At 46.8% G+C, this 25,763-nt stretch overlaps 1 protein-coding gene, 1 long non-coding RNA gene and 1 pseudogene across 5 annotated transcripts in view; 1 reads left to right on the plus strand and 2 right to left on the minus strand.

Moving 5' to 3' along the window:
• WASF2 (WASP family member 2) overlaps positions 1-13,128 on the minus strand; it is a 72,238-nt gene extending 59,110 nt beyond the window's left edge. For 2 of the 3 annotated variants that reach the window (XM_040619091.1, XM_040619090.1), the window contains exon 1: positions 12,919-13,128. The gene's annotated coding sequence lies outside the window, so the exon portion shown is untranslated. The remainder of the gene's footprint in view (positions 1-12,918) is intronic. The other variant, XM_040619089.1, reaches the window with a different exon arrangement.
• LOC103666759 lies at positions 2,070-14,042 on the plus strand (annotated as a pseudogene).
• A 1,558-nt stretch (positions 14,043-15,600) lies between these two features.
• Positions 15,601-23,066, minus strand: LOC121099791. 2 transcript variants are annotated; one of them, XR_005831532.1, is made up of 4 exons: positions 21,400-23,066; positions 20,874-20,990; positions 18,764-19,080; positions 15,601-18,070 (listed from the first exon to the last, which is right to left on the minus strand). It is a non-coding gene; the product is annotated as an uncharacterized LOC121099791 (long non-coding RNA). The 2 variants fall into 2 exon arrangements; XR_005831531.1 differs by lacking the exon at positions 21,400-23,066 and adding an exon at positions 21,312-21,352.
• Between the last annotated feature and the right edge of the window lie 2,697 nt (positions 23,067-25,763).

Consider the following 25,763-nt stretch of genomic DNA (forward strand, 5'->3'; position numbering starts at 1 on the left):
CTGAACTCAGACTGACTCCAGAATCAACACTCATAACCATAGAACTATACTGTCTCCTACTATGCAAGAAATGTTGGCTGTTAGATATTCAAGAACGAGGTGAATGATGAAAGAGTGCACAGGAAGGAAATATTAAAAATGATGCCCAGGAGTGCCTGAATGGCTCACACAGTTAGGTGTCTGCCTTCAGCTCAGGTCATGATCTCAGGATCCTGGGATCGAGCCTCGCATCGGGCTCCCTGTTCAGTGGAAAGTCAGCTTCTCCCTCTCCCTCTCCCCTCCCAAGCTAGAGAACTAGCTTGTTCTCTCAAATAAATAAAACCTTTAAAAATGAATAAATAAATAAAAAATGGTGGTCAATGAGGCCAACCCAGCCAAGATCACTGCCAGCTACTTAAATTTAGGACGGCCAAAAGCATAGACACTGAAACAACAAAAACTGATTAACATGGATGTGACAAACCTAATGGAAGAAGGGAAGATCCCTATACTATGGTCTCAGCTATGGTAAACAAAATGCAGAGAAAGAGGAAAATTATGTGAAAATGCTAACTGGTAGTGAGGCACCTGGGTGGCTCAGTCGGTTAAACTTCTGACTTTTGGTTTCAGCTCAGGTCATGATCTCAGGTTCCTGGGATCACTCAGCAGGGAGTCTTCTTCTCCCCTATCCCCCCACGCCCCCCCCCACTCTCCTGTGCAAGCCCACACCCTCATGCGTTCTCTGTCAAATAAATAAATAAAATATTTTTATAAATAAATAAATAATGCTAACTGGTAGGATCATGGCTGATTTTTTTTAAAAGATTTTATTTATTTATTTGAGAGAGAGAAAGCACAAGCAGGGGGAGAGGCAGAGGGAGAAGCAGAGAGAGAAGCAGGCCCCCCGTCGAGCAGGGAGCCTGATGCGGGGCTCCCCCGGGACTCTGGGATCAAGAAGGAGCAGAAGGCAGAAGCTCAACCTCAACCGACTAGGCCATCCAGGCACCCAAATCATGGATCATTCTTATTCTCTGCTTCATACTTTTTGAATTTGGCAATTAAAAAAAATTTTTTTTACAAAGGGCACTCATTTTCATAATTGGAAAAAGGCAGAAATAAAAATAAATCTAAGGTAACTTTCACTCTTTATTCACTTCTGATTGTGTAATTTGCTGCAACGAGCATGTATTACTTCTGTAATTTCAAAGAGATTTTAAAAACAAATAAATCTAAGGTATTAGAAAAGGGAAGTAAATTACATGCAAATACCAAAGCAAAAAAAAAAAAAAAGGATGTCATGTAAATTAAGCAAATTAGAGGAGCTGCAGTTTGTTGGAAAGAACTCTAGATATGCATCAAAAGACCTGGGTTCATACTGATATACACATCAATGTGGATGAATCTCAAAAATTTTATACTGAACAGGAGAATTCAGACACAAAAGAATGCATATGGTAGTAGTCAAAAACAGGCAAAATTAATTTGTAAGGACAGAAATCAGAACACTGGCTGCCTCTAAGACAGTGGGGACTGACTGGAAGGGTGTGTGACAGGAACATTGGAAGGTTATGGAAATGTTTTTTTTTTTTTTTTTTTTTAAGATTTTTATTTATTTATTTATTTGACAGAGATAGAGACAGCCAGCGAGAGAGGGAACACAAGCAGGGGGAGTGGGAGAGGAAGAAGCAGGCTCCCAGCAGAGGAGCCTGATGTGGGACTCGATCCCATAACGCCGGGATCACGCCCTGAGCCGAAGGCAGACGCCTAACCGCTGTGCCACCCAGGCGCCCCAAGAAATGTTCTATCTCTTGACTGAGGTGTTGGCTACACATATGTTTACACTTATCAAAACTCATCTAATTATAGACTTGCGTTTCTGTCCATTTCACAGTATGTAAACTGTACCATTAAAAAATCTGATTAGGGCACCTGGGTGGCTCAGTTGGCCAAGCAACTGACTTCGGCTCAGGTCATGATCCCAGGTCCTGAGATGGAGTCCTACATCGGGCTCCACCTGCTCTGCAGGGAGCCTGCTTCTCTCTATACCTCTTCCTGCCACTCCCCCTGCTTGTGCTTGCTCTCTCTGTCAAATAAAATCTTTTTTAAAAAATACAAAATCTGGCTTCCTCTTCCCCTCAGTGGCCTGAGGGGACCTCTGAAGATGGTTAGCTATTCGCTTGACCCAGAAAACCCTATGAAATCATGAAAATCAAAAGATTCAAATCTTTGTGTTCACTTTAAGAACACACGTGAAACTGCTCAGGCCATCAGGGGTATGCATATCCGAAAAGCCACCAAGTATCTGAAAGATGTCATTTTGCAGAGGCAGTGTGCGCCATTCCGTCACTACAATGATGGAGCCGGTCGGTGTCCCCGGGGCCAAACAGTGGGGCTGGACACAGGGTCGGCGGCCCAAGAAGAGTGCTGAAATCTTACTGCACATGCTTAAAAATGCAGAGAATAACGCTGAACTTAAGGGTTTAGATGTCAGTTCTCTGGTCATTGAGCACATCCAGGTGAAAAAGGCCCCAAAATGCAGCGTAGAACGTATAGGGCTCATGGTCAGGTTAACCCATACATGAGCTCTCCCTGCCACATCTCTTTTACTTTTTGAAAAAGAGCAGATTGTTCCTAAACCAGAAGAGGAGGTTGAACAAAAGAAAAAGATATCCCAGGGGCGCCTGGGTGGCGCAGTCTTTAAGCGTCTGCCTTTGGCTCAGGGCGTGATCCCAGCATTCTGGGATCGAGCCCCACATCAGGCTCCTCCGCGTGTTCCCTCTCTCACTGGCTGTCTCTCTGTCAAATAAATAAATAAAATCTTAAAAAAAAAAAAAAAAGAAAAAGAAATAGATATCCCAGAAGAAACTGAAGAAACAAAAACTCATGGCCCAGGAGTAAATTCTGCACAGAATAAATGCAAATAAAAAGAGAAAAAAATTACAAAATCTGATTAAATTCAAAAAAAGAAAAAAATCTCACTAAAAAAAGTAAATGAAAGGGGCCCCTGGGTGTCTCAGTCAGTTAAGCATACGACTCTTGAGCCTGGCTCAGGTCATGATCTCAGGGTCCTGGGATCAAGCCCCTTTGGGCTCTGTACTCATTGCGGAGCCTGCTTCTCCCTCTCCCTCTGTCCCCCCCCCCGTGTGCATGCAAGCACTCTCTCTCTCTCTCTGCTCTCTCTCTACCAAATAAATAAATAAAATCTTTTTTTTTTTTAATTAAAAATAGGGATGCCTCGGCGGCTCAGTCAGTTAAACATCAGCCTTCAGCTCAGGTATGACCTCAGGGTCCTGAGATCGAGTCCCCAGTCAGGCTCCCTGCTCAGCAGGGAGCCTGTTTCTCCCTCTGCCTGCCACTCTCCCTGCCTGTGCGCGCTCTCTCTCTGACAAATAAATAATAAAAAATAATATTAATAAAAATAATTAATTAATTTAAAAAGTAGAAATAAAGGACAGAGGGCTGGGAGGATGGGCAAGATGGGTGAAGGTGAGTGAGAGGTACAGGCTTCTAGTTATGGAATGTGTTAAGTCACAGGGATGAAAGGTACAACGTAGGGAATATAGTCAACTGTATTGCAATGGCCCTGTTATGATGACAGAAGGTAGCTATACTTGTAGTGAGCATTAAGTTATCAAATCATTATGTTGTCCACCTGAAACTAATGTAACATTGTGCGTCAACTATACTTCAGATAGATAGATAGATAGATAGATAGATAGATAGATAGAGGCTATAGAGTACAATGAAGGGGGAAAAGGTGTTCAACTCAAATTTGCTATTTATTAGTTGAGTGACTTTAAGGAAGTTACTTAACCTCTCTGAGCTTGTTTACCCGTAAAATATAGCTACTAACACAATATAACTTATCTCAAGTGCTGGGGAGTGACCTTAACGGTATATACCAAAGTGGGAGCACAGCGCTTTGCAATTTTTCAATGCAAATGAATGCTAAAGGAGTTTTAAAAGTAAAGAAGGGGCAAAATTGTTCTACTTCTCCCAATTCCACAAATGACTTTGGTATCAAGAATACTATTCTATAAGGACTATCAATATTCTACAAAGGCAAATTTAAAGTTCTCAATTGTGAACGGAAAGGTACAACAATACACATGACCTAAGACCTCCTTCTACAGAGTTAAACACAATTTCTCAAGATATGATTTAAGAGAAAGCTTTTTAGGGGCACCTGAGTGGCTCAGTTGGTTAAGTTAAGGGTCTGCCTTCAGCTCAGGTCATGATTCCAGGGTCCCGGGATCGAGTCCTGCATAGGGCTCCCCGCTCAGCAGGGAGTCTGCTTCTCCCTCTGCCCATCCCCCTGCTTGTGCTTGCTCTCTCTCTCAAAAATAAATAAATAGGGGCGCCTGGGTGGCACAGCGGTTAGGCGTCTGCCTTCGGCTCAGGGCGTGATCCCAGCGTTATGGGATCGAGCCCCACATCAGGCTCCTCCGCTATGAGCCTGCTTCTTCCTCTCCCACTCCCCCTGCTTGTGTTCCCTCTCTCGCTGGCTGTCTCTATCTCTGTCGAATAAATAAATAAAATCTTTAATAAATAAATAAATAAATGAATGAATAAATAAATAAATAAAATTTTTAAAAAAGAGAGAAAGCTTTTTAGACTGCTTTTTAGTACTTGTTACAACGATGGCATAATCAGAGAAGAAAAAGGTCTCACTTTTGAATACTTGAGAGTAAAAGAATTGTTATTTTACTATGCCAATTACAAACTTTAAATATCACCATAAGTCACATCATACATGTGTATATATGTATGTGTGCATACATACACGCATATTCACTCAAATTGGAACTAAGCTGAACCACTGCTTCTTTTCAAAAGGGCTTCTATATTCTAAAAATAAGAAACTTACTTCTGTTCAACTGGAATTAATCTTACAACTAAGAGAGTATGCCTCAGACTCCCATATTTTACCAGAAAAGAAAAACAGCTTGAAAAGTAATATTATAGGCAAAGTTTAATAGCCTCTCCCATCAATCTCAAACTATTTTTCTTTATTGGCATGCAGAAATCATGAAGAGCAAATTTTTCTGAGATATTTCTATATCTGAACATTATTTCCTCTGCAAGCATTCAACAATTCTTGTTTCTATTCTTCTCTTTTCTAATTCAATTCTGTTTGGTTTCTAAGTTAAGAAGTGTGTTTCATTTGCATAAATGGTAACTATTCTGAGATACCATTCATAACTATACATTTGAATTCTCCAGAGTACCATTCACAACTTCAAATGGAACAGGAAAAAACTCATTCAACATCACTGTAATGGTGACTAAGACACGAATGATTATAATGTTATATTGTGGAGGATTGGTCAAAGGAGGGAGAAGTCCCCAAATGTTACTACTAACTTGTAATCACTTTATGAATGCCCCAAGGGACCAAGAACCATTGCCTTGACCAATCTACCTACCACAAAAAAATCTGAGCTTAGAAAAACACGCCCATTAGCTAAACATAATTTTTTAAGAGTTATAAAGTACCTATGCAGGGCTTTTTTGATAATTTTGACAATATTTTGATAATCAAAATTTTGATATCAAAATTTATTTTGATAATCAAAAATTACCAAAGAAGAATCCTGACAAGTCCTGGCAAGTTTTCTATAAAACCAATGCTGATTTTTCTCTAGGTGTTAAACTTTTCAGCTATGAGCTTTTCTGAGAAAATCTTTCATGCAAGGTAGTAAGAGTCTAGTAGTCCTTTACTCCACTAATCAGTGGTAGAAACTAAATTTACATAGATCTGCATAAATAATTCAGCTATCTATCTGTACTGCTCTAATATATTTAAACCAAATAAAATAAAATTTGAACAGAAAAAGAAAATAATAGGGCTATTTTAAGGCTGTCACTTCCTGGTTTCCTTCATTCTTTTCTTTCTTTTTTTTTTTTTAAGATTTTATTTATTTATTTGAGAGAAAGATAGAGCTACCTAGGCGCCCCTAAAGATTTTATTTGTTTGTCAGAGAGAGAGAGAGAGCACACAAGCAAGGGGAGTGGCAGGCAAAGGGAGAAGCAGGCTCCCCGCTCAGCAAGGACCACAATGCAGGGCTCCATCCCAGGACCCTAGGATCACAACCTGAGCCGAAGGCAGATGCTTAACCAACTGAGCCACCCAGGCGTCCCCTCATTTTTCTTTCTTATCCAAAAGTCATAAACAAGAGATTGTATAACTAGAAAGAAGGAATAAAAGGAGAGTGTATACCTAAGAATATTTACACTTACTTCCCTCTGTGATTCCTCCACCCCTATCCTCGATATAGTAGTTCTCAACAGGGGGCAACTATGCCCCTTGGGAGACATTTCACAATATCTGGAGACATTTTTGGTTGTCAGAGCTAGTGAGAAGAGGGTACTAATGGGTACTGAGTAAAGACCAGGGACGCTGCTAAACATCCCAGAACACACAGGACAGCCCTCCACAATGACAGATTATCCCACCCAAAATGTTAATAGTGTCAAGGTTGAGAAACCTTACCCCAAGTCGTAAGAAAGTCCTACCTCTCAGAAGACACTCAATAAATGTTTACTGATCTGAACTGAAAAGACCATGAACTGGAAGAAAAGCAAAACCTACAAGAATAAATTAGAAGACAGAGGCCATGATTTAAGCATTATTAGCATCTACTAAGCCTTTATTGTGTCTTGAGCACCAGTCATAACAAAAATGAACAACTGAGTCCTGCTCTTAAGAAGCTCATGATCAGGCAGGGAGAAGAGTTTTGTAATTTGTCTAATATCAGATTTGACAATCTGATGAATATTTTAACAAGGGAGAAAACAGGGGCGCCTGGGTGGCTCAGTTAGAGTGAAGTTAAGCGTCTGCCTTTGGCTCAGGTCATGATCCAGGATCCTGGGATCAAGCCCCCGGTTAGGTCGGGTTCCTGCTCAGCGGGGAGTCAGCTTCTCCCTCTCTTTTTGCCCCTCCCCCTACTCAAGAGCTCTCTCATGCAAGCACTCTCTCTCAAATAAATAAAATCTTAAAAAAAAAAAAAAAAGAGAGAGAAACATACAAAGGAGTCACTCAATTTTTCCCGGGAAGGCTTCGTGGAAGAGATGACATCTTATAGCTCAGTTCAGAAAAGTAGGAAGTGCCTTATTTCACAGCTTATAAGCCTCTTTCCAAACAAAGAACCATTCATTTCCTCAGTCAACAAAAAGCTATAGAACACCAATTTTGTTCCATACATTGTGTTGTGTGTTGGAGACCCAGTCAAATTAAACCTTTCATTTTACCCCTTGGCATCACTGGTGCCCAGCAGCCCCCTTCTCTCACCCAAATCCCAAACAATTATTGCATTTGTACCTATTCTCAATTAAGCAACTGTCACCCTAATCAGTCTTACTCAGTAAAACCACTACCCCAGAAATAAACAAAACTTTCAGTTGCCTGTAGACACAGACTCTGTCTAATCCTGCATAAGTCACAAAATCATGGCAGAATAACTAACTAGCAACAAACTAACTACAGGTCCAGATCTGCCAACTGTGTCGGTATCTTGGAAAGCTATTTTGCTGGGGCGCTTGGATGGCTCAGTTGGTTAAGCATCCCACCTTTGATTTCAGCTCAGGTCATGACCTCAGGGTTGTAAGATCGAGCCCTGCATTGGGCTCAGCACTGGGCATGGAGCCTGCTTAAGATTCTTTCTTTCTGGGGCGCCTGGGTGGCTGAGTTGGTTAGGCATCTGCCTTTAGCTTGGGTCATGGTCTCAGGGTCCATCAGACTCCCTGCTCATTGTGGAGTCTGCTTCTCCCTCTTCCTCTGCCCAACCCGGCTCCCCCACTTCCCCACTCATGCTCTCCCCCCTCCGCCCCTTCCTGCCCTCACCATCTCTTAAAAAAAAAAAAAAAAGGCTATTTACTGTATGAAAAATTCCGCGTCCTCTTCCACCCTACCCACTGCATGCCAGGACCAGCAGCAAAGTAACCAACATACAGGGGCACCTGGGTGGCTCAGCTGGTTAAAGTATCTGACTCTTGGTTTCAGCTCGGGTCATGATCTCAGGGCTGTGGGGACAAGCCCTGTGCACCAGGCTCCATGCTCAGCGTGGAGTCTGCTTGTTCCTCTCCCTCTGCTCCTCTCCCTCCCCCCACACTCACTCTCTCTAAAATAATAATAAACTCTAAAAAACAAAAAAAGTAACCAATATATATTTATTGAGCACTTACAATATGCTTGTATCAATGGTTCTCAACCCTGGTTGTATACTGACATCAGAGATCCCAACCCAGATATGAAGATGTTTTATTTATTTTTTTTTAAGATTTTATTTATTTACTTGGGGGGGGGGCACAGAGAGAGTGAGAGGGAGAAGCAGACTCCCCGTTGAGCAGAGAGCCCAATATGAGACTCGATCCCAGGACCCTGGGATCATGACCTGAGCGGGAAGACAGATGCTTGATCACCTGAGCCACCCAGGAGCCCACGGATATATTTTAATGGTAAATTTTAATGCAAGCAAGTTTGATGCATTACAGAATACCAAAGAAGTACAAGACACAGTTCTTGCCTTGAAGAGCTTATCCAGAGTCACAACAGAGTAATGTGGAAAAGGATGTTAGTCCACCAACTGTAGTCCTTTTGCAATACTATCAGTGTTTATAAAAGAGGAGAAACTGGGGTACTCTGGATAAGAACTGCTCCTATTGCCTAGTCCGTCGTACACCGAATCCACCTGCAACTGCTGATATGCTCTTCTATACCCCTTCTACATCCCAGACAGTAGAAGCACCATTCTCAGGAACTATGGAGACACCCCCAGTAGGAGGATGAATTGAGGCCCACAAATCAGGAGGCTACAGGGTATCCTGAAGGCCAGAATCTCTCAAATTCATGCTGTCATGGGGCTTCTCCTTTTTTTTTTTTTTTTTTTTAAGATTTTTATTTACTTATTTGTCAGAAAGAGAGAACGAGCGAGCAAGCACAAGCAGGGAGAGGGGCAGAAAGAGAAGCAGGCTCCTCACTGAGCAAGGAGCCCGAAGGGTCCTGGGATCATGATCCAAGCCGAAGGCAGACACTCAACCGACTGAGCCACCCAGGTGTCCCATGGGGCCTCTTTCAAAGAGAAGAAATAATTCTTCAACCTCCAACACCACCAATCTACCTCACTCTATAGCTGAAGTGTCCAACAAGAGTAAAGAACAGAGTTGTGTTGTTGTTGTTGTTTAATTTGCTCCTAGAGGACCTGGCCAGTTAAAGAAATCACCCAAATTAATAAGGCTGGTAAATTCGAATTTCTCATATAGCATACACTTAAAATAAAAATACTCTAAGTTAAATATATTTTAGTAAACTTCTTACCAAGATATTCAAATTGTGGAAGCTTCAAAAATTAAAAATAAAAAATATTGTTAAATAAACTCTACACCCAAAGTGGGGCTTGAACTCACACACCCCCAAGATCAAGCATCACATTCTCTACTGACTGAGCCAGCTAGTTCCAAAAAATAAAAACTTTTCAGTTGGTACAGGATGCAACTCTTATTCTTGGGGTTTTGAATTCAAGCCCCACACTGGGCACAGAGCTTACTTTAAAAAGAAATCTTTTTTCAACCTAAATCCTACCCAGCAGTGATAACCTCATACTAAAGACCACCCTGAAGACAGCATGAGCTTTAAATTCTGCAAACATTAATCTACAGATCCTCACCTGATTAGTCTTTCTCTGAATTATACAGAAAAAGGTATAATTCTCTTCAATGTTACACAAAAACTGGTGAGCACAAGATCCTATAAATAACTTTTTTAAAAAGAGATGTAGGAAAAAAATAGTAAAAATTAATTAAAATTAAAAAGTGGGGTAGAGTGCCATTCAAAAATATAAAACAGGGAACAAGGCGGGTATTAAGAGGTAAATTTGGGTACTTAAGGAAGAATGTACATAAAGCAGCACACGGAATAAAAGTGTCTTCTATGCACTACTGTGTTTAGGACCCATAGCTTTGAAATTAGCTTGGCTTACAATATTTTTCCTTGTAATTGTCCTTGTCATCATATAACTTTTATCCAAACTTATATGGACCCATGTAAGTTTTATTCATTTATCCACAATCCCTTAACTTCAATTCCAAAATCTAAAAGGCTGTAAAAACAAGTTTTTCATTATTCACTTGGTGGCAAAACCTGACATGAAATGACATGAGGCTATTTATAGTATTTATTTATACCAGTTGGTGTGAACATTCTGACATTTTACTACAGAAATGGTAATGTGTTTGATTACAAGGTGCTGCCCCTGACCTGTCTGGGATGTTACGTAACACACAGTATATGTACCATATTCCTTTTCTAAAATCCCAAAAATTCTATATTCAAAAAATATCCCAAGAACTGTTGTGGTTTTTCTTTTTTTTGGCCCCAAGGTACTATGGACTGGTATGCTAATTAAGACTAAATCTTATACAGAAAATATAACTAATATAGAGAATGAAGGTACATCTTCAGATACAATATATTCAATGCCTTAACAACTATTCACACATACAATCCTGTAAAATGAAGCATTAAAAAGACTTTTGACAAATGTCAAAACTCAAACACACCATTATGTGTTTTTTCAAGTGATGGTGATAATTTGCATCATCCAGTATCTAGATCAATTCTTCTTAGATTGAAATTCACTAATTTAAATCGCAGTTAAGATAGACCAAAAGACTGCAATTGGCAACTAAGTTGAGAGAGAACCATCCACTGGTAAATAAGAAATGTTCTATTTTTAAGAAATTTATCTCAGAGGGTTTCATATCTAAAATTATCATTCTAGGGATGCCTGGGTGGCTCAGTTGGTTAAGCCTCTGCCTTTGGCTCAGGTCATGATCCCAGGGTCCTCCGATCGAGTCCCATATCCGGCTCCTCGCTCAGCGGGAAGCCTGCTTCTCCCTCTGCTTGCAGCTCCCTCTGCTTGTGCTCTATCTTCCCGCATCCGGCTCCTCGCTCAGCGGGAAGCCTGCTTCTCCCTCTGCTTGCAGCTCCCTCTGCTTGTGCTCTCTCTATCTTAAATAAATAAATAAAAATAAATAAATAAATAAATAAATAAATAAATAAATAAATAATAAAAGTACAATTTCTCAACTTTGAACAAATTACAATTGACTTTTTCTGTGAAAGCAGGGCCTCGGACAGTGACAGCTCTTAAAGTTCAAATATTTGGACTGGAAGAAGAGTTTCACAGTTCTTTCCTTCCTTCCTTCCTCCTTCAGTTGCTGCTTTTCTGGTTTTAGAATTTCAAACAAAGAAATACATATTGGCTCCACTGCTAAGAAACGCCCTCTTTCTCAGCAACTTCCTCTTCCAATTTTCTTCCCTACCATTGACATATGAGAACAATACACACTGCCGGTCCTACCATTTTGATTAACCAAGAGCTGAGGCCTGGAAAAATTAAGGGCTACAATTTATCGTATCCAACTACTAGTCTCTGATTCCAGGTCCACAATCCTCAGTCATCTAGAAGTCAGATAACAGGGAACACAAAGAAAGGAAGGAACATTATGCTTCATCAGAGGCAGGGTAAGGTTCAGACCTTTCCTTCCAGGAATCTAAAGAAATCTGAACAAATGGGAAAGTTCTCTCATCCCAAGAAAATTTAGCCTTCTTAGGGAGGAGAAAAAGTTACTGGGCTGGCACCCCTCTGAACCAAGAGTCAAGTCTATACACCAACAGTTGGTGAACTTCACAAGCCACCCAGTCAAGAGTCAAACTGAGTTCTTTGAGGTTCTGACACACTTCAAAGTAACTTTTACAATTACAATTTAGAAATGGTCCTTTCCAACTCTCAGACTGCAGAAAGGGAATGCACTTATAATTAGCCATCCAGAGATCAAGGTCCAGCCGTCCCCATGCCAGAGGTCAATTCAAGTGTCTGGGACCAGACCCCTCCCCCCATTTGTGACAAAGCAAACTTCTTTGAAGTGGACAATGACTTCCCCCTTGTCTGGTGATTCTCAGAGGAAACCATCTTATGGTTGGTAAGCTCTGTACCTCACCGTGTGACCTTGGACAAGTTACTTCATTTCTCTGAAACTCAGTTTCCTTATGCGTAAATTCTCAACAGCGGCTGTAAAAATTAAGTAAGACGATAAGCCTAAACAAGGGCTGGCACATAGTAGGCGCACCATAAATGCCCTCCTCCTACTCCTAACCCTCCTGAATTCTTTCCGGCCTAAATGTCAATCATTGCCCCAAGAGGTTCCAAGGATGCTTTCCTCTCCTCTAATGCTATGGAGCACCGGTGTATAAAACTTTGCCGGCTCAGAGGCTCTAGGATCCTAGAGGACCAAGACAACCGGAGTCCAACTCATCATAGTCTGGGGGCCTTCCAGAGCCTTCACGGAAGAGCCCCTTTAGCCAACTCTCCACCTTACCCTGTAGAACCATCCTGTACACATACATACATAGGCACACACACGCACGTACACACAGTTCTCTCCGCCACTCCTCGACTTAGCAGGCCAGGGATCTCAAAGAGCACTACAATTCCTTCATGGCCCAGAGATGGAAACTGGGGAAGACCCTGCCCAAGATCTCCGAAACCATCTGAGATCCAACTCATGTACAACTGCCTGCAAAGCCTTCGTTTTACAAATAGGGAAACTGAGGCCCAGAGAAGGCAGTGACTTGCCCAAAGTCACACGGCGAGTTAGTGGCAGCGCCAGGTCAGGTTGGGGGCACTTTCGCAGCCTCACAGATTCGCGGGCCCCTCCAAGTGTCCATGGGGATCTCCAGGACACCTCCTCCCTGGGCAGGGGAGTGTAGCGTGAGGCCACCCCGCGCTGACCACTAGCCGGGCCACGGCCAGTCCGCGGCAGGAGGCGCGCCACCCACTCCCCCGGGACCCAGCAAGGCTCAGGGCAGGGGGTGGGGGTGGCGGCGCGGCCGGGCCCGGCGCTTCACGGCGGGGCCCGCCCGGGGGACTTGTTGCTCACCTGGTCTCGCGCGGTCTCCCTCAGCGATAGAGGGGCCGGCCAGTCACCCTTCTCCGCACGCGGACTGTTCCCGCGGGCGGCCTCCCGGGATGCCAGAGCCAGACCCCCCTCAGCGCGCTACGCCCCCAGCCGCGTTCACCCGGCCCGCGTCCGCCATTACGCGATTCCCCGCCCTGGGACGCGGCCACACCCCGCCAACGGCCCTGATTGGCTCTCTGCCCCACCCTCCTGGGGCTTTCGGGCATTCCATTGGCCTGAGTGGAGTGCCAGTTAAATAGCTACGCAAAAGACGTACTCAAGTGTACCGTCTGGGGAACTCCACCCGAGGTACTTCCGCAATCGGAGTAAACAGCGGGAGGGCAAACCAAGTGAAGTGGGGGTGGAGATTAAGCCGAATCAACTCCTGAATTCAGGGTAGGAAAATACCACCTGAGAAAGTGTACAAACTCGTACAAAGTGTATTGAAAGATGGATTCGTCTTGGTAGAGTTCAAAGGACAAGGATTTTTGGTAGAAGGACGGGACCAAACCCATGAACTTTCTATGGACACCCCTCAAGTTGCAGATAGTTTTGTCCCTTCTCTCCCCGTCTCAGGCCCGACCGAAAGTAGGGTGGGGAGAATGAGTCATAGGCTCCAGCCCACCGGTGAATGATTCTTCCGGGGCGAGGTCTGGGGTCCTGGGACTGGGAGCTGGTTCTGAAAGGCCAGGGTCAGGCGAGCGAGACCCTGGTCAGCCGCCACCTCATTCTGCGACCTCAGACGACTTCCTGAACTTATCTGGGTCTCAGTTTGTCCTCCTGCAGGATAGGAGCAGTCATGTCTGCCTCCTGTCCTGGCGGTTTGTTGAGGCTACACGCCTGAGTTGGGGATATGTGCGCCTTGTTGATTATAAAAGGCTGCAGCTGGATACCATTTGACAAATTCACAAGTTAGCAAAAATCTCATTAAGTTCTCTAGAGCAACGCTGTAAGGCGGATGTTGTCTTAGTTTTGCAGGCGAGAACATTGAAAACTCCATGACTTACCCTGGGTCATCCAGGGAATTTGAAACAACCGTAGGACTCAAACTTGTATCTTTTGTCTTCCACTTCTGTGTTTCTCCTTCCAGGCCTGGTACCCCCTGAGAAAGAAGTTCCTCCACCAACCCTTTAGCATTCCAGGGAGTGTCTTGAGAGTACCAGGACAGTTCTCCTCTCTCTGGTCACCATAGGCCTCAGCTGTTTCTAGGGTGCTAGGAATCCGGAGGTGAGTAGGGGTTGGCAGGTGGGTCAGCAACCCAGACAGAATCCCAAACAAGGACACAGAGGGGCAGTGACACCATTGTGGGCCCTCAGCAGGGCTGCCTCCCTGCCAAGACTTAAATCCAGGTCTCTCTGCTCTCAGAACAGGGCTCTTTTCATTGCAGGATTGTTTTTCCCAGAAGGGCTGCCTTGGCTGTAATTCCTAGTCCTTTTCCCTCTCTCGAAAGGAAGGAGGACAAGACGGGAGTGGGAGGGGGAGCAGCGTAAGACTTTAGAAGGGCAGAGACCACCAAGTGCGTGGTGCTGAAAGAGCCTCAGTGCTGTCTGAGTCAGTGACCTCCAGGCTCAAATGAGGACGTGTGGTCTGACAACCAACGACTATTTAAATCGTGACTGTGGCCATTGGGTGCTGGGAGGCAGCAGGTGCTATGCAGAAGTCAGTGGCTTTGGGTCAGCCTGACCTGAAATTGAATCCAAGCTCCACCACTTTCTAGCTCTCCGAGCCTCACCTATGTCTTCTCTAAAATGGGGACAACAGGGCACCTGGATGACTCAATTGGCTAGGCATCTGCCTTCAGCTCAGGTCATAATCTGGGGGTCCTGGGATTTATCCTTGCATGGGGCTCCCTGCTCAGTGGGGAGTCTGCTTCTCCCTCTGCCTCTGCCCCTCCCCCCACTGGTGTGCTCTCTGGAGCATGCTCTCTCTCAAATATATAAATAAAATCTTTTAAAAATAAAATAGGGACAAGAGACATCACTGCTAATACACACACACACACACACACACACACACACACACACATATACACACATAGGGGCGGCTGGGTGGCTCTGTTGGTTAAGCATCTACCTCCAGCTCAGGTTGTGATCTGGGGGTCCCGGGATCTAGCCCTGCATGGGGCCCCTTGCTCAGCAGGGAGCCTGCTTCTCCGTCTCCATCTGTCTGAGGTCCCCCCTGCTTGTGCTCTTTCTCTGTCTCTGTCAAATAAATAAATAAAATCATATACATACATATATATGTGTGTATATATATACATCAGTGCTAAAAAAATGAAAATTAAAAAATTAAAAATAAAACAAAATGGGGACAACAGGGCAATTGTGAGGATTCAATGAGTTAATTGTGCGTGAGTCATGTGTGTAAAGTACCTGGTAGCTGTCTATTCATTCATGGATTCATCTATCCAATAAAAAATTATTAAGCACCGGGGCGCCTGGCTGGCACAGTCGGTAGAGCATATGACTCTTGATATCAGAGTCAGTGAGTTTGAGACCCATGTTGGGTGTAGGGTTTACTTAAAAAAAAAAAATTATTAAGCGCTGACTATGGGTAGGCAGCCTGCCAGCGGTACAGCTACAAGGGTGGGCAAAACAGACCCTCAAGGAGCTTACAGTTTAGCGAGGAAGTAAGTCATAAAACCAATGACCACACGAATCAAAACAGAGTTAGAAACTGTGATAAGGAACAAGAAGGCAAAGTACAAGGTGTTTATGACAGTGAATGTTGGGATGGGGTGGGGCCAGAGGAGGCTTCCCAAAGAGGTATCTCAGGACGAGTTGGTGAATGGGGGTTAACTAGGCAGCAGGTGTTTGGAAGAAGCACTGCAGGCCAAGAGAAAGGCATCCAGGCCTATTGGGATAGGTGGCAATAGGGAGGGAGGGCAGAGCTCATGCAGGGGCCTAAACAAATGAGGTCGTACAGGGGAGGGCACCCGGCTTTGAAAGTGAGGCTCATTTCCAAGGGTCTGTGTACTTTCCCGGTAGGCCAGTAGGCCCTGAATGCAAGCTTTGAGGCCAACCCAGGGTTTGAATCCTGGCTCTGCCATCTCACCTCAGACTGTGTGACCTTGACCAGTCACCACACCTCTCTGTGCCTCATCTCCTTTTCTAAGAAATTGGGATAATGATAAAGTGTCACAGGGTGGGGGTGAGGATTCAATGTGGAACTCGTCTAAAGCGTTCCGGCACATAGAAGGCATTCCATAAAAAGTGCTCAGTCTTCCCAGCAGAGAGGGAGGTGAGCCTGAGGCTGCAGATCCAGCAGATAAGTTTGAGAGCTGATGCAAGCGTCTATACACTGGGCAAGTTGACTTCTGACCTTCATTGTTGGGGAAGACTTGGAAGCCAGGCGAGCCTGGATTCAAATCACAGCTACAGCACTTCCTAGCAGTGCGACCTTGAGCAAGTGACTTCACCTCTCTGAGCCTCAGTTTCCTTATCCATAAAATGGGAATCATAATTGTTTTTATCTCCCAGATCTGTGAAAGTTAAAGGAGATAATAAATGCAAAGTGCTTAGCACAGAGATTGGCACATATAGTAAGCAGCTGTTGAATGTTAACTTTAATATATTGTCATTGACTCTAACAGTAACTTTATTAGTAATTAAATAATAGTTATTTTATTAATTAATAATTGTATATTTATGTATAATTAGAATAATTATTAATTAATTAATTAATTATTATTGTTGATATCAGCATTACCGCCCGTCCTAGGTAAGATTCTGGAGTTTTGCTCGAAGGTTGTCTGGCAACCTCCTTTTAGGCAATGGACATAGACGAGTTGCTTTCTGAGGGGATGGTGCTGAACACTTTAATAGTGATATTAGTAAGCACTAACACCGAGCATTTCCTATGTGTCAAACGCATGCTAAATGCTGTCATGCATTAACTCATAAATCCTCCTAGTAGTCCTGTGAGTGAGGTCCTGTCATTACCATCATTTTACAAATGAGATCAAGGAAGCACAAAGAGGTGAAATGACTTGCTCAAGACCACCCAGTCAGCAAGCAGCACAGCTGGAATTTGAACCCAGCCTCTGAACATGAGTGGGCTTACTGCTCTTGAGGGTAAACCCTCTCTCTTCTACCCAAGCAGTTAGACCTATCACCTGGAAGGATGAAATTATCCACTGCCAGTAGCTGAGTCCCAGGTTCTGAAGGCCAAGCCTGTTCCTTTCCCACCAATTCTGAAAAGTAACCCCCGCCTGTTTGTTCCCTGCCCCCTGAGGCAGATTAGAGCAGGGAACAGACCCTCTTCCTCTGCACGGGAAAGCAAAAAGACATTTAGAGTCCCTGGAATGGGGTCCAAGTCCCAACAGTCTTGGCCAACTCACACCCCCTGTCTGAGCCTCAGTTTCCTTATCTATGAAATAGGCATGATAGCAGCTCTGCCTACAGGGCTGTTGTGAAAAGCAGAAAAAATAAGGCCTGCATCAACTATGAAGCGCTCTCAGCATAGGCGGGCCGCTCACTGTTGCTATGGGGATGGCAAACACCCCGGGGAAAGCAGCCTAAACCGGTACAGCCGGCAAAATTGCCATCTCTAGAAGAAGTCCTGGGTTTGAGTCCAGATCCGCCTATTACACCCTGTGTGACCTTGAGCAAGTTACAAAACCTGGCGGAGCCTCAGTTTTCTCATCTATGAAATGGCGTGAATAATACTGATCCTGTAGAGCTGGGGAGGAAAACACATTGAGGGGATCCATAAAAAGCCATGAGGCAATTCCCGGTCCAGCGCTGGCAGAGCCCAGTGTGCTAAGGGATTCTAGGGGAAGAAACAAAGCACAGGGACCATGAAGAATCACAGACCCCCCTCTTCACCACCCCTGTGTGAGGGGAAGAGGATGGAGACCACTGTGTTCAGGGCCCAGGAGAGTCTGAAGCCCCTACCCTACCTCTAGCATCCTCAGCTCTTGCTGGGTCCACTGCATATCTTTCTCTCCCCCTCTCTCTCCCTCTCTCTCTCTCTCCCTCTCGTCAAACAAGTTCTTCTCCACTGAGCAATCCCAGGGGGCCCCGAACCTCGGTTCCAGCCAAGCTCGCAGGCTTTCCCCGCCTCCACATCCTTAATCCACAGCCTTTGCATTTGCCGTGCCTTCCACCTGGAATGCTCTCTCCTCCCGGAGCGCCTGTGGTGGGGAAAGGCGGGTGCTGGAGGGAAAGGATCTGGAATGATGCTCCCCTACCTCCTCACTCCCCTCCCCTACATCTCCCACGCTGCATGCCTGACCTCCCCCCTCCCAGCGTGGGGGGATGAGGCAGCATCAGGAGGGGGAGGAAAAGGGGGAGGACTCTGTGAAGGGCCCTCTGTGGGGTTTTTCACCTGCTCAGAAGAGGCAGACGGAAATGAAAGCTCTAGAAAAACGCCTGCCGCTCTGCTCCGGAGGCCCCAGCTCAGGGAAGCCTCCCTGCCTTCCCACTGTGCCATCTTCTCTTCCTCCCCCTCCTCCTGCAGGCAGGTGCCACAGTCAAGGAACATGGGTGGGCGGCAGGCCAGAGAGACCTGGGTTCAAAGCCCATTCCTGTCCCTTACGCAGTGAATGGCCTTCGCAAGAACCTCTGGCCCCCACACACCTCATTTCTTGGTAAAAGGACACAACAACGCTGGCTCTCAGGCTGCTGTGAGGGCTAAGCAAGGTGCCAGGTGACAATGCCTGGCACAACCGAGGTACTTGGCGATGGAGCAAACTCACAAGCACCCATGTGCCCGGCACGGCTCTCAGCACCTTGCAGATGCTAGCCCATGAATTCCCAGTAACGTAGGTACCATTACTCTCCCCTGTTGACAGATGAGGAAACTGAGGCACAGAGAGATGATATACCTTGTCCGAGGTCACGCAGCCAGTAAGAGGCAGAGCTTCGTCTCCGTTCTTAGCCGCCACACTACGGCGCGCTCAGTACTGGTTGCCAGGAGTATTGTTACTGTGATTTTTCATCTGCACTGACTCTGTGCCCTCAGCGAGTACATGGTATTCTTCCCCCACATTCAAAATCTTGCCTGAATTTTCCCTCCTTCTTGACATCTTCCAGGCTGTTCATTCAAAGAGCATATACTGCTCTCACCTCTGGCCAGGCCAAAGCAGGGCACCAGGGACCGGTGACCCATCCACCGAGTCTCTGTTTTTCAGCAGCTCCCAATCTGGTGAGGGAGAAAATACATACATAAAAAATTTTTTTTTGTTTTTAAGATTTTTTAAATTTATTTATTTGAGAGAGAGAGAGAGCACAGGCAGGGGGAGTGGCAGAGGGAGAGGGAGATGCAGGCTCCCCGCTGAGCAGGGAGCCAGATGCTGTGGGGCTCGATCCCAGGACTCTGGGAGCATGACCTGAGCTGCAGGCAGGTGCTTAACCGACTGAGCCACCCAGGAGCCCCTACATACATAAAAATTACAATAAAAGAGGGAGACATCAATTGCAGCAGGAGCTGTGAGCTCACAAAAGCTTAGGCTCAACCTAACACAACTGAGGGCCTAGGCAGGTTCATAGAGGAGGGGTCATTTGAGCAGGGCATTGAAGGGTGAGTAGGAGTTCCTCAGATAGGCTTATAAAGTAAGAACTAGATTATGACGTGTAGGGGTCCCTGGGTGGCTCAGTCAGTTAAACGTCTGCCTTCAGCTCAGGTCATGATCCCAGAGTTCTGGAATGGAGCCCTGCATGGGCTCCTTGCTCAGCTGGGAGCCTGCTTCTCCCTCTCCCTCTGCCTGCCACTCCCCCTGCTTGTGCTTTCTCTATCAAATAAATAAATAAATAAAATCTTAAAAAAAAAAAAAAAGAATATGACGTGTAGTGCAGACCTTGCAAAGAGGTCCGGATAATAAAGGCTAGACCCCATACCTGGGGTCAGTTCTATGCCAGGCCCTGTACTATACGCTGCAGGTATAGAGGCGGAAAGATATCAACTGGGCCCCGAAGATGCTTCCAGACTTGGTGTGGGGGGATAGAAAGCAACAAGTAAAGCAAAAATATCCATATTAAAGAAAAACCCAGAGGAGATTTGACACTACAAAAAAGAATCCTAAACCTGTCAAGGGGTCCGTGAAAGCTCCTGGGGGGGTAGCTGATGTCTAGGCCAAGAGTCTCAAAGAGCAAAGCCAGGTGAAGTCACCTACTGCCACCCCAGCCCATGTATGAATTCAACACAGAAACTACGCTAACTCTAAAATAAGAGTAAGGAACCCCAATAAAGTTCTAAGTTTTCTCATGAGTGCTATTTAATTTTTTTTAATTATCAAACATCAAATTAGTGTTTTAAAATCATATTTTGGGGCATCTGGGTGGCTCAGTCAGGTAAACACCTGTCTTCGGCTCCAGTCATGATCTCAGGGTCCTGGGAGGGAGCCCCGTTCAGCGGGGAGTCTGCTTGTCCCCCTGCCACTCTCCCTCCTCATGCTCTCTCTCTCTAATAAGTAAATAAATAATATTTTTAAAAAATAATACATGTATATTTTTTTAGTGTCCCTGCTTTGCTGGTGCCCTAAACACGTGCCCGCTCTGCTCGTTGGGTAATCTGACAGGGTGACAGGCCAGAGGGAGTCATCCAGGTGAGAGGTGGAGAAGGGTGTGGAAGGCAGAGGGAATTTCACATGCAAAGGCCCAGAGGCAAGAGAAAAGATGGCACTTTGGGGAAAAAGGAAATCCTTTGATGAGAGCTGGCAAGAGGGAAGAGGCGGCAATAGAGAATCGGACTGGATTCTCAGGGAGCCGGGGAGGCAGGGAAGGGCTGCGACTGGGATGCGCCATAATCCCATGTCCCTTTTGCGAGCTCACTCTGAATATCTCTCGAGACCTATTTCTGGTTTGAATCCATTTAGTCCAGAGACACCGTGTACCTACTAGGTTTCCAGCACTGACCCAGGTGCTGGGGCTGCAACAGATAATTAAGGGATCGGAGGGCAGAGCGAGACGAGGCAGGGACACCGAGTGCCACCCTACCGTGGGGCCTGGAGGGACAAAGGCGCGGAGTGGAAGGAGCCAAGCCCTGTGCTGGACGAGGAGGCGCTGAGGTGGGAGGTGGCGTCGGGCTACTTGCCACGAAGAGGCCGGTGATCCCTAAGACAGAAGAATAAAGGAGTGAGCACGGGGGGAGAGGCCATGGCGAGGGCTGGAAAACGCTCCCCTCTAAGCTCCCGAGAAGGCGGCCGAGTGGGCAGAGGCCCCGAGCCCCTTCGGCCGCCCGCGCTTTCCCAGCCCCGCTGAGCCCCGCGGCTGTGTCCTCCGGGCTCCAGAAGTCAGACCAAAGCCTGCAGGAGAGCGGGGCCGGGGACAAGGCCAGCCTCTGCCCAGCAGGGCCTTCCTTCCTCGTGGCTGGGCCAGCCCGGCCGAGGAGCCCGGGGTTACAGGGAAGGATTAAGGAGTTGGTTGCTTTTTTACCCAAACCGTGGCTGCATTTCTCTCTCTTTCTTTCTTTCTTTCTTTCTTTTTTTTTTTTTTTTAAAGAAAAATGTTCCCGTACACGCACCCGGAGGCTTCTGCAGGAGGCGGCTGTTGGAGAACCGGGAAAACAAGCCAAGAAACGAGAGAGAGGAAGAAGACCACGCCTCGCCTGGCAGATTCCTAATGGCCCAGGAGACCTGAGGCTTTACTGTGGGAGGCCGGGCTGGGGGTGGGGGGGGTGCTGGCTCGGGTGGGAGGGAAGGGCAGGCCGAAGGACAGCCACTTGCTGGTCGGTGACCTTGGGCGGGATGCTGCCTGCTTCCCTCTGGTGAGAATGGGGAGGAGGGGGGCAGGGGCAGGGCTGGCCGGCTGAGGTCACAGGAAGGCCCCTTCCAGCCTGAAACGCGATCTCGGGATGTGGGGCCTGCCAACCTGCAGCGACCCTGGGCCAGCAGAGATGAAAGGCTGCCTGTCCCCAGCTTCCGGACCCCCGAGGCCCCAGTGCCTCAGACTTGAAGGGCAGCAAAGCGGCTGCAGCTGGCTGGGGCCGGTTGCTGGACTCCCCACCCCACCTGATGTCATCCAACCCTCCCCTCCCTGTTTGGCTGGGGACACGCCGGCCCAGAGAGGGCTGCCGGCCTGCCCGAGGTCACACAGCAAGTTGGAGGCTGAGCCGGGCTCACCACAAAGTCTTTGGACTCCAAGTCCAGGCCTCATTCCCTTTCCCAGAAACTTGGCTGCCTGGGGACTTACCCCAGGGAGTTGGAGAGACCCAGGGTTCGGGGAGACCGTTGGGAGCTGTGTCCTTTGAAGTCAAGACTTCATGTTGACTAAAGTGCTTTTCTCTTCTTTCTTTTTTCCTTTTTTTTTTTCTTTTTTAAGACAAAAAAGAACGTTCCGGGCCCCTGCCATGAGCCTGGACTTGCTCTGCGGGCTGGGGAAGGAATGCAGCTCTGGCCGCCACAGCCGCTGGTCACCAGCTGCAGCTCAGCTCCTACTGCTCCCACCCCAGTGGGCACGGGGACAAAGGCCTCTTCTCAGGCCTGTGCTCTCCAGCTCCTGGATCTGTGCGGGCAGGGCATCAACCAGGAGGCTTGGTTACTGAGCAGCTAAGTCGCTGCTCCTCTCTGGGCCTTAGTGCCCTTTCTAGAAAATGGGAGCAGAGTATCTGCCTGACCTACTTCTCAGCATTGTGTGGAGGCTCCAAAGAGGTTAAGTTCCAGAAATACGGACCCCTCGGCACCTCCTTCTGCCTACTCACAGACCCCTCTGCCTCACCTGACCTTCCCTCCTTCCCTCCTGCTTCACCTGGCCAGCCCCAGCTCACTGGGCTCGGCTCCGCGGGACCGTCCCTCGCTCTGGGGAGCCTTCCCTCCCCTCCAGACTGCACGCTCCTTCAGGGTATTTATCACTGTGGTAATTAAATAATTAATTGTGTAATTGGACCTGTCTCCCCACTAAAATGTGAACTCGAGTAATAGCTGACACCGAACGCCTACCCAGCACCAGAGACTTTCCATGTACTAACCCACGGAATCCCTGTGGCAGGCACTGTCGCTTCCCCCATCTTACAGATGAGCAAACTGATTCGGGGAGCGGTTCAGTGACTTCCCTGAAGTCACGGCCAGCTGGAGGCTCGACCAGGACTGAGCACAAAGGAGTTGCAGAACCAGGATTCAAATCCAGACCCCAGGTGATCACTATTACCCCGCTAATAAGGCGGGTTTAGCTTATTCCCTGCTTACCCCCAGCTCCGAGAACATCCAGCAAACAGCAGGTGCTCGGCGTATACTGGTGAATGAAAACTCCAACAGGTGATGAATACACATTTTGGAGAAGAATAAAGCACCTTCCAGGAGTGAGTTTTGCAGGTGCCAAGGGTGGAGCTGAGCCATGGTGGGGGGATGGGGTGCCCAATAAATTGTTAAAGACCAATTATTGGGCTTCCCTCTGGAGCGCACACATGGGCCAGAAAAGCCCAGATGTCATCTTTGACTACTCCTTCCATTTCATCCCCAAGTTCTGCTTGGTTTCTCCCCAGGGCACCTCCTCTTCTCCATCCTTCAACCCTCGTCTCTTTCTTGGATTTTTTTAAAGTAAGCTCTATACCCAATGTGGGGTTTGAACTCATGACCCCGAGAGCAAGAGTCACGTGCTCTACTGACTGAGCCAGCCAGGCGCCCTTTTCTTGGATTTTTGTACAACTCCTGCACGAGTTTCTCTGTCTCTAAATTCTCCTCCTTCAAAGTAGGCACTCAGTATAAAAAGCCGAGTGTGAGTGCTATCCCTCTTTGCCCTCCTTCACTAGTGAACCTTCCATGGCCCCATGGCTCTCTGGATAAAGCCCATACTCCTCACCAAGGCTTCTGCCACCACCCCTCTAGTCTTACCCCCTGCCCCCTCCTCCGCATGTCCTTTGCCCAAGCCACTCTCTATAGTAAAAGTTAAGAGCATGGAAGCAGAGAGACCTGGGTTCAAGTCTTGGTTCTGCCATGTACAGCCATGAGAGTTTGTAAACAAATCACTTCCCCTCTCTAAGCCTCAGTTGCTCCATCTAGAAAATGGGCGTAATTCTAATACCTACTTCATAGAGTCATTGTAAGGAGTAAATGAATCCAGAAGGTGCCGAGCACAGTATCTGACATCCCCAATGGTCACTATAATTCTTATACTTTCCTCTGTCACCAAGAACTTTTCTCACTGTCGGTTTTACTTGTTCTTTATGACCCAGCTCAAATGTCACCTCTTAGAGGAATTTTCCTTGATATTCACACCCTGTTCCGCAGGTGAAGTCAGTCTCACTTTCTATACTCACTCGCACTTTGCTCCTCTATAAAGCGCTTGTATATTTTGCTCTCTCTTTCCCCCATTACCCCAAGAATTCCTGGAGAGGAGGAATAATACCCTTTTACGCAAGCGCCTGCCTGGCATGCAGCAGGTGCTCAGTAAATGTTGGTTGAATTGAGTGGAGTCACCACTTTCAGTGCCTCAGTGAGCACCTTGCAGGGAGAAGGCCTGAGTGCTGAGACAGCTGGACTCCGTGGGGCCCTGGTCCTGGGTATATTGATGTGTGTGGGTGTGGGAGGGGGCGAAGGAAACTCCTGACCTCTGGGCTCTTCCTGGTGAGAACCTTTAGTCCTCCAAGGGTGGGAGAGAAGGGAGAGGATGTGAGACGGTCCAGGTGCTGAGCAGGGGTGAGGTGGGGCTATAGCAAGAGCTGGAGTGTGGGTAGGAACTGGCAGACTCCAGCTCCTCTAAGACCAGGGCTGGGTGTGGCAGGACAGGGCCCCACAGCCCAAGTCCCCGCCTGCAACACCCTGCCTCATCCTGGCACCCGGATTAAGTGACTTTTCAAGTCGTAAAGCTACATCTTGATTTGCAAGAAAGCAAAATCCAAGCCTGGCTTTGTCTGGTTGCTGAGCAGGGAGAAAGGGGGGTGTTTCCTTTTATTCGTGGTTCTGCATAGGCCATACCTTGCAGCCCTGGGCACATCAAAGAAGATAATACCTGATTTTGCGAAGGCAGGTGAAGGTCACATTATCCGTAACTGTTGCTTCAGTTGCTGCTCCTGCAGCTCCCTCTACTAAAAACCCTTCTCTTGGGACGCCCGGCCTGGCTTGCTCCAGAGAACGTGAGACTCTTGATCTCAGAGTCGTGAGTTCGAGCCCCACATTAGGTGTAGAGATGATTTAAATTTAAAAAAAAAAGAAAGAAAGAAAAAAGGAAAAAGGAAACTTAAAAAACCTTCTCTGACTGCCTAGTACCCTCAGGATAAACTCTCAGTTCCTAACCCAGCCTATAACACCCCGGCTCCTCAGACCCTTACCCCCTCTTGGATTCTCTCACACTTCGCTCTCTCCCTGCCTTCCCTTCTTCTGGCCTTTTCTCAGTTCTTCTAACGTACCTCGCCCCTTCTTTCCTCTGGGCCTTCACACGTTGTTTTCTCCGTCTTGAACGCTTCTCCCCGCCCCCTGACGATTCTGTTTCATGTTTAGTGTGTTTGATGCCTAAGAAATTTTTGCCTATCCCGAGATCATGAAGATACTCCCATACATCTTTTTCTAGAAGCTTTATAGTGTTAGCTTTCACATGAAGGTTCATGATTCATCCTGAATTATTATTTTTTTAAGTAAGCTCTACACCCGATGTGGGCTCGAACTCGCGACCCTGAGATCAAGAGTCGCACGCTCTACCGCTGAGCCAGCCAGGCGCCCCATCTTGAATTAATTTTCGGGCCGTGTAAGGTAAGGGTTGAGAACCATTCCTGCTCATTCTGTACAGTTCAGCTTATCCTCTCACTTCCTTTGAGAAGCCTTCCCTGACTACCCCCGCACGAGCTCGGGGCTACTCCACAGCCCTGAGCACCCTCTGCTTTTATTGTAGCGCTCGTCACAATTGTATAAGCAATTATTGGTGTAACGAGGTACCACCTCGCCTCCTCTACTGTAC

This window comes from Ursus maritimus, unplaced genomic scaffold (assembly GCF_017311325.1).
Source record: "Ursus maritimus isolate PB19 unplaced genomic scaffold, ASM1731132v1 scaffold_32, whole genome shotgun sequence".
NCBI lineage: Eukaryota > Metazoa > Chordata > Mammalia > Carnivora > Ursidae > Ursus > Ursus maritimus.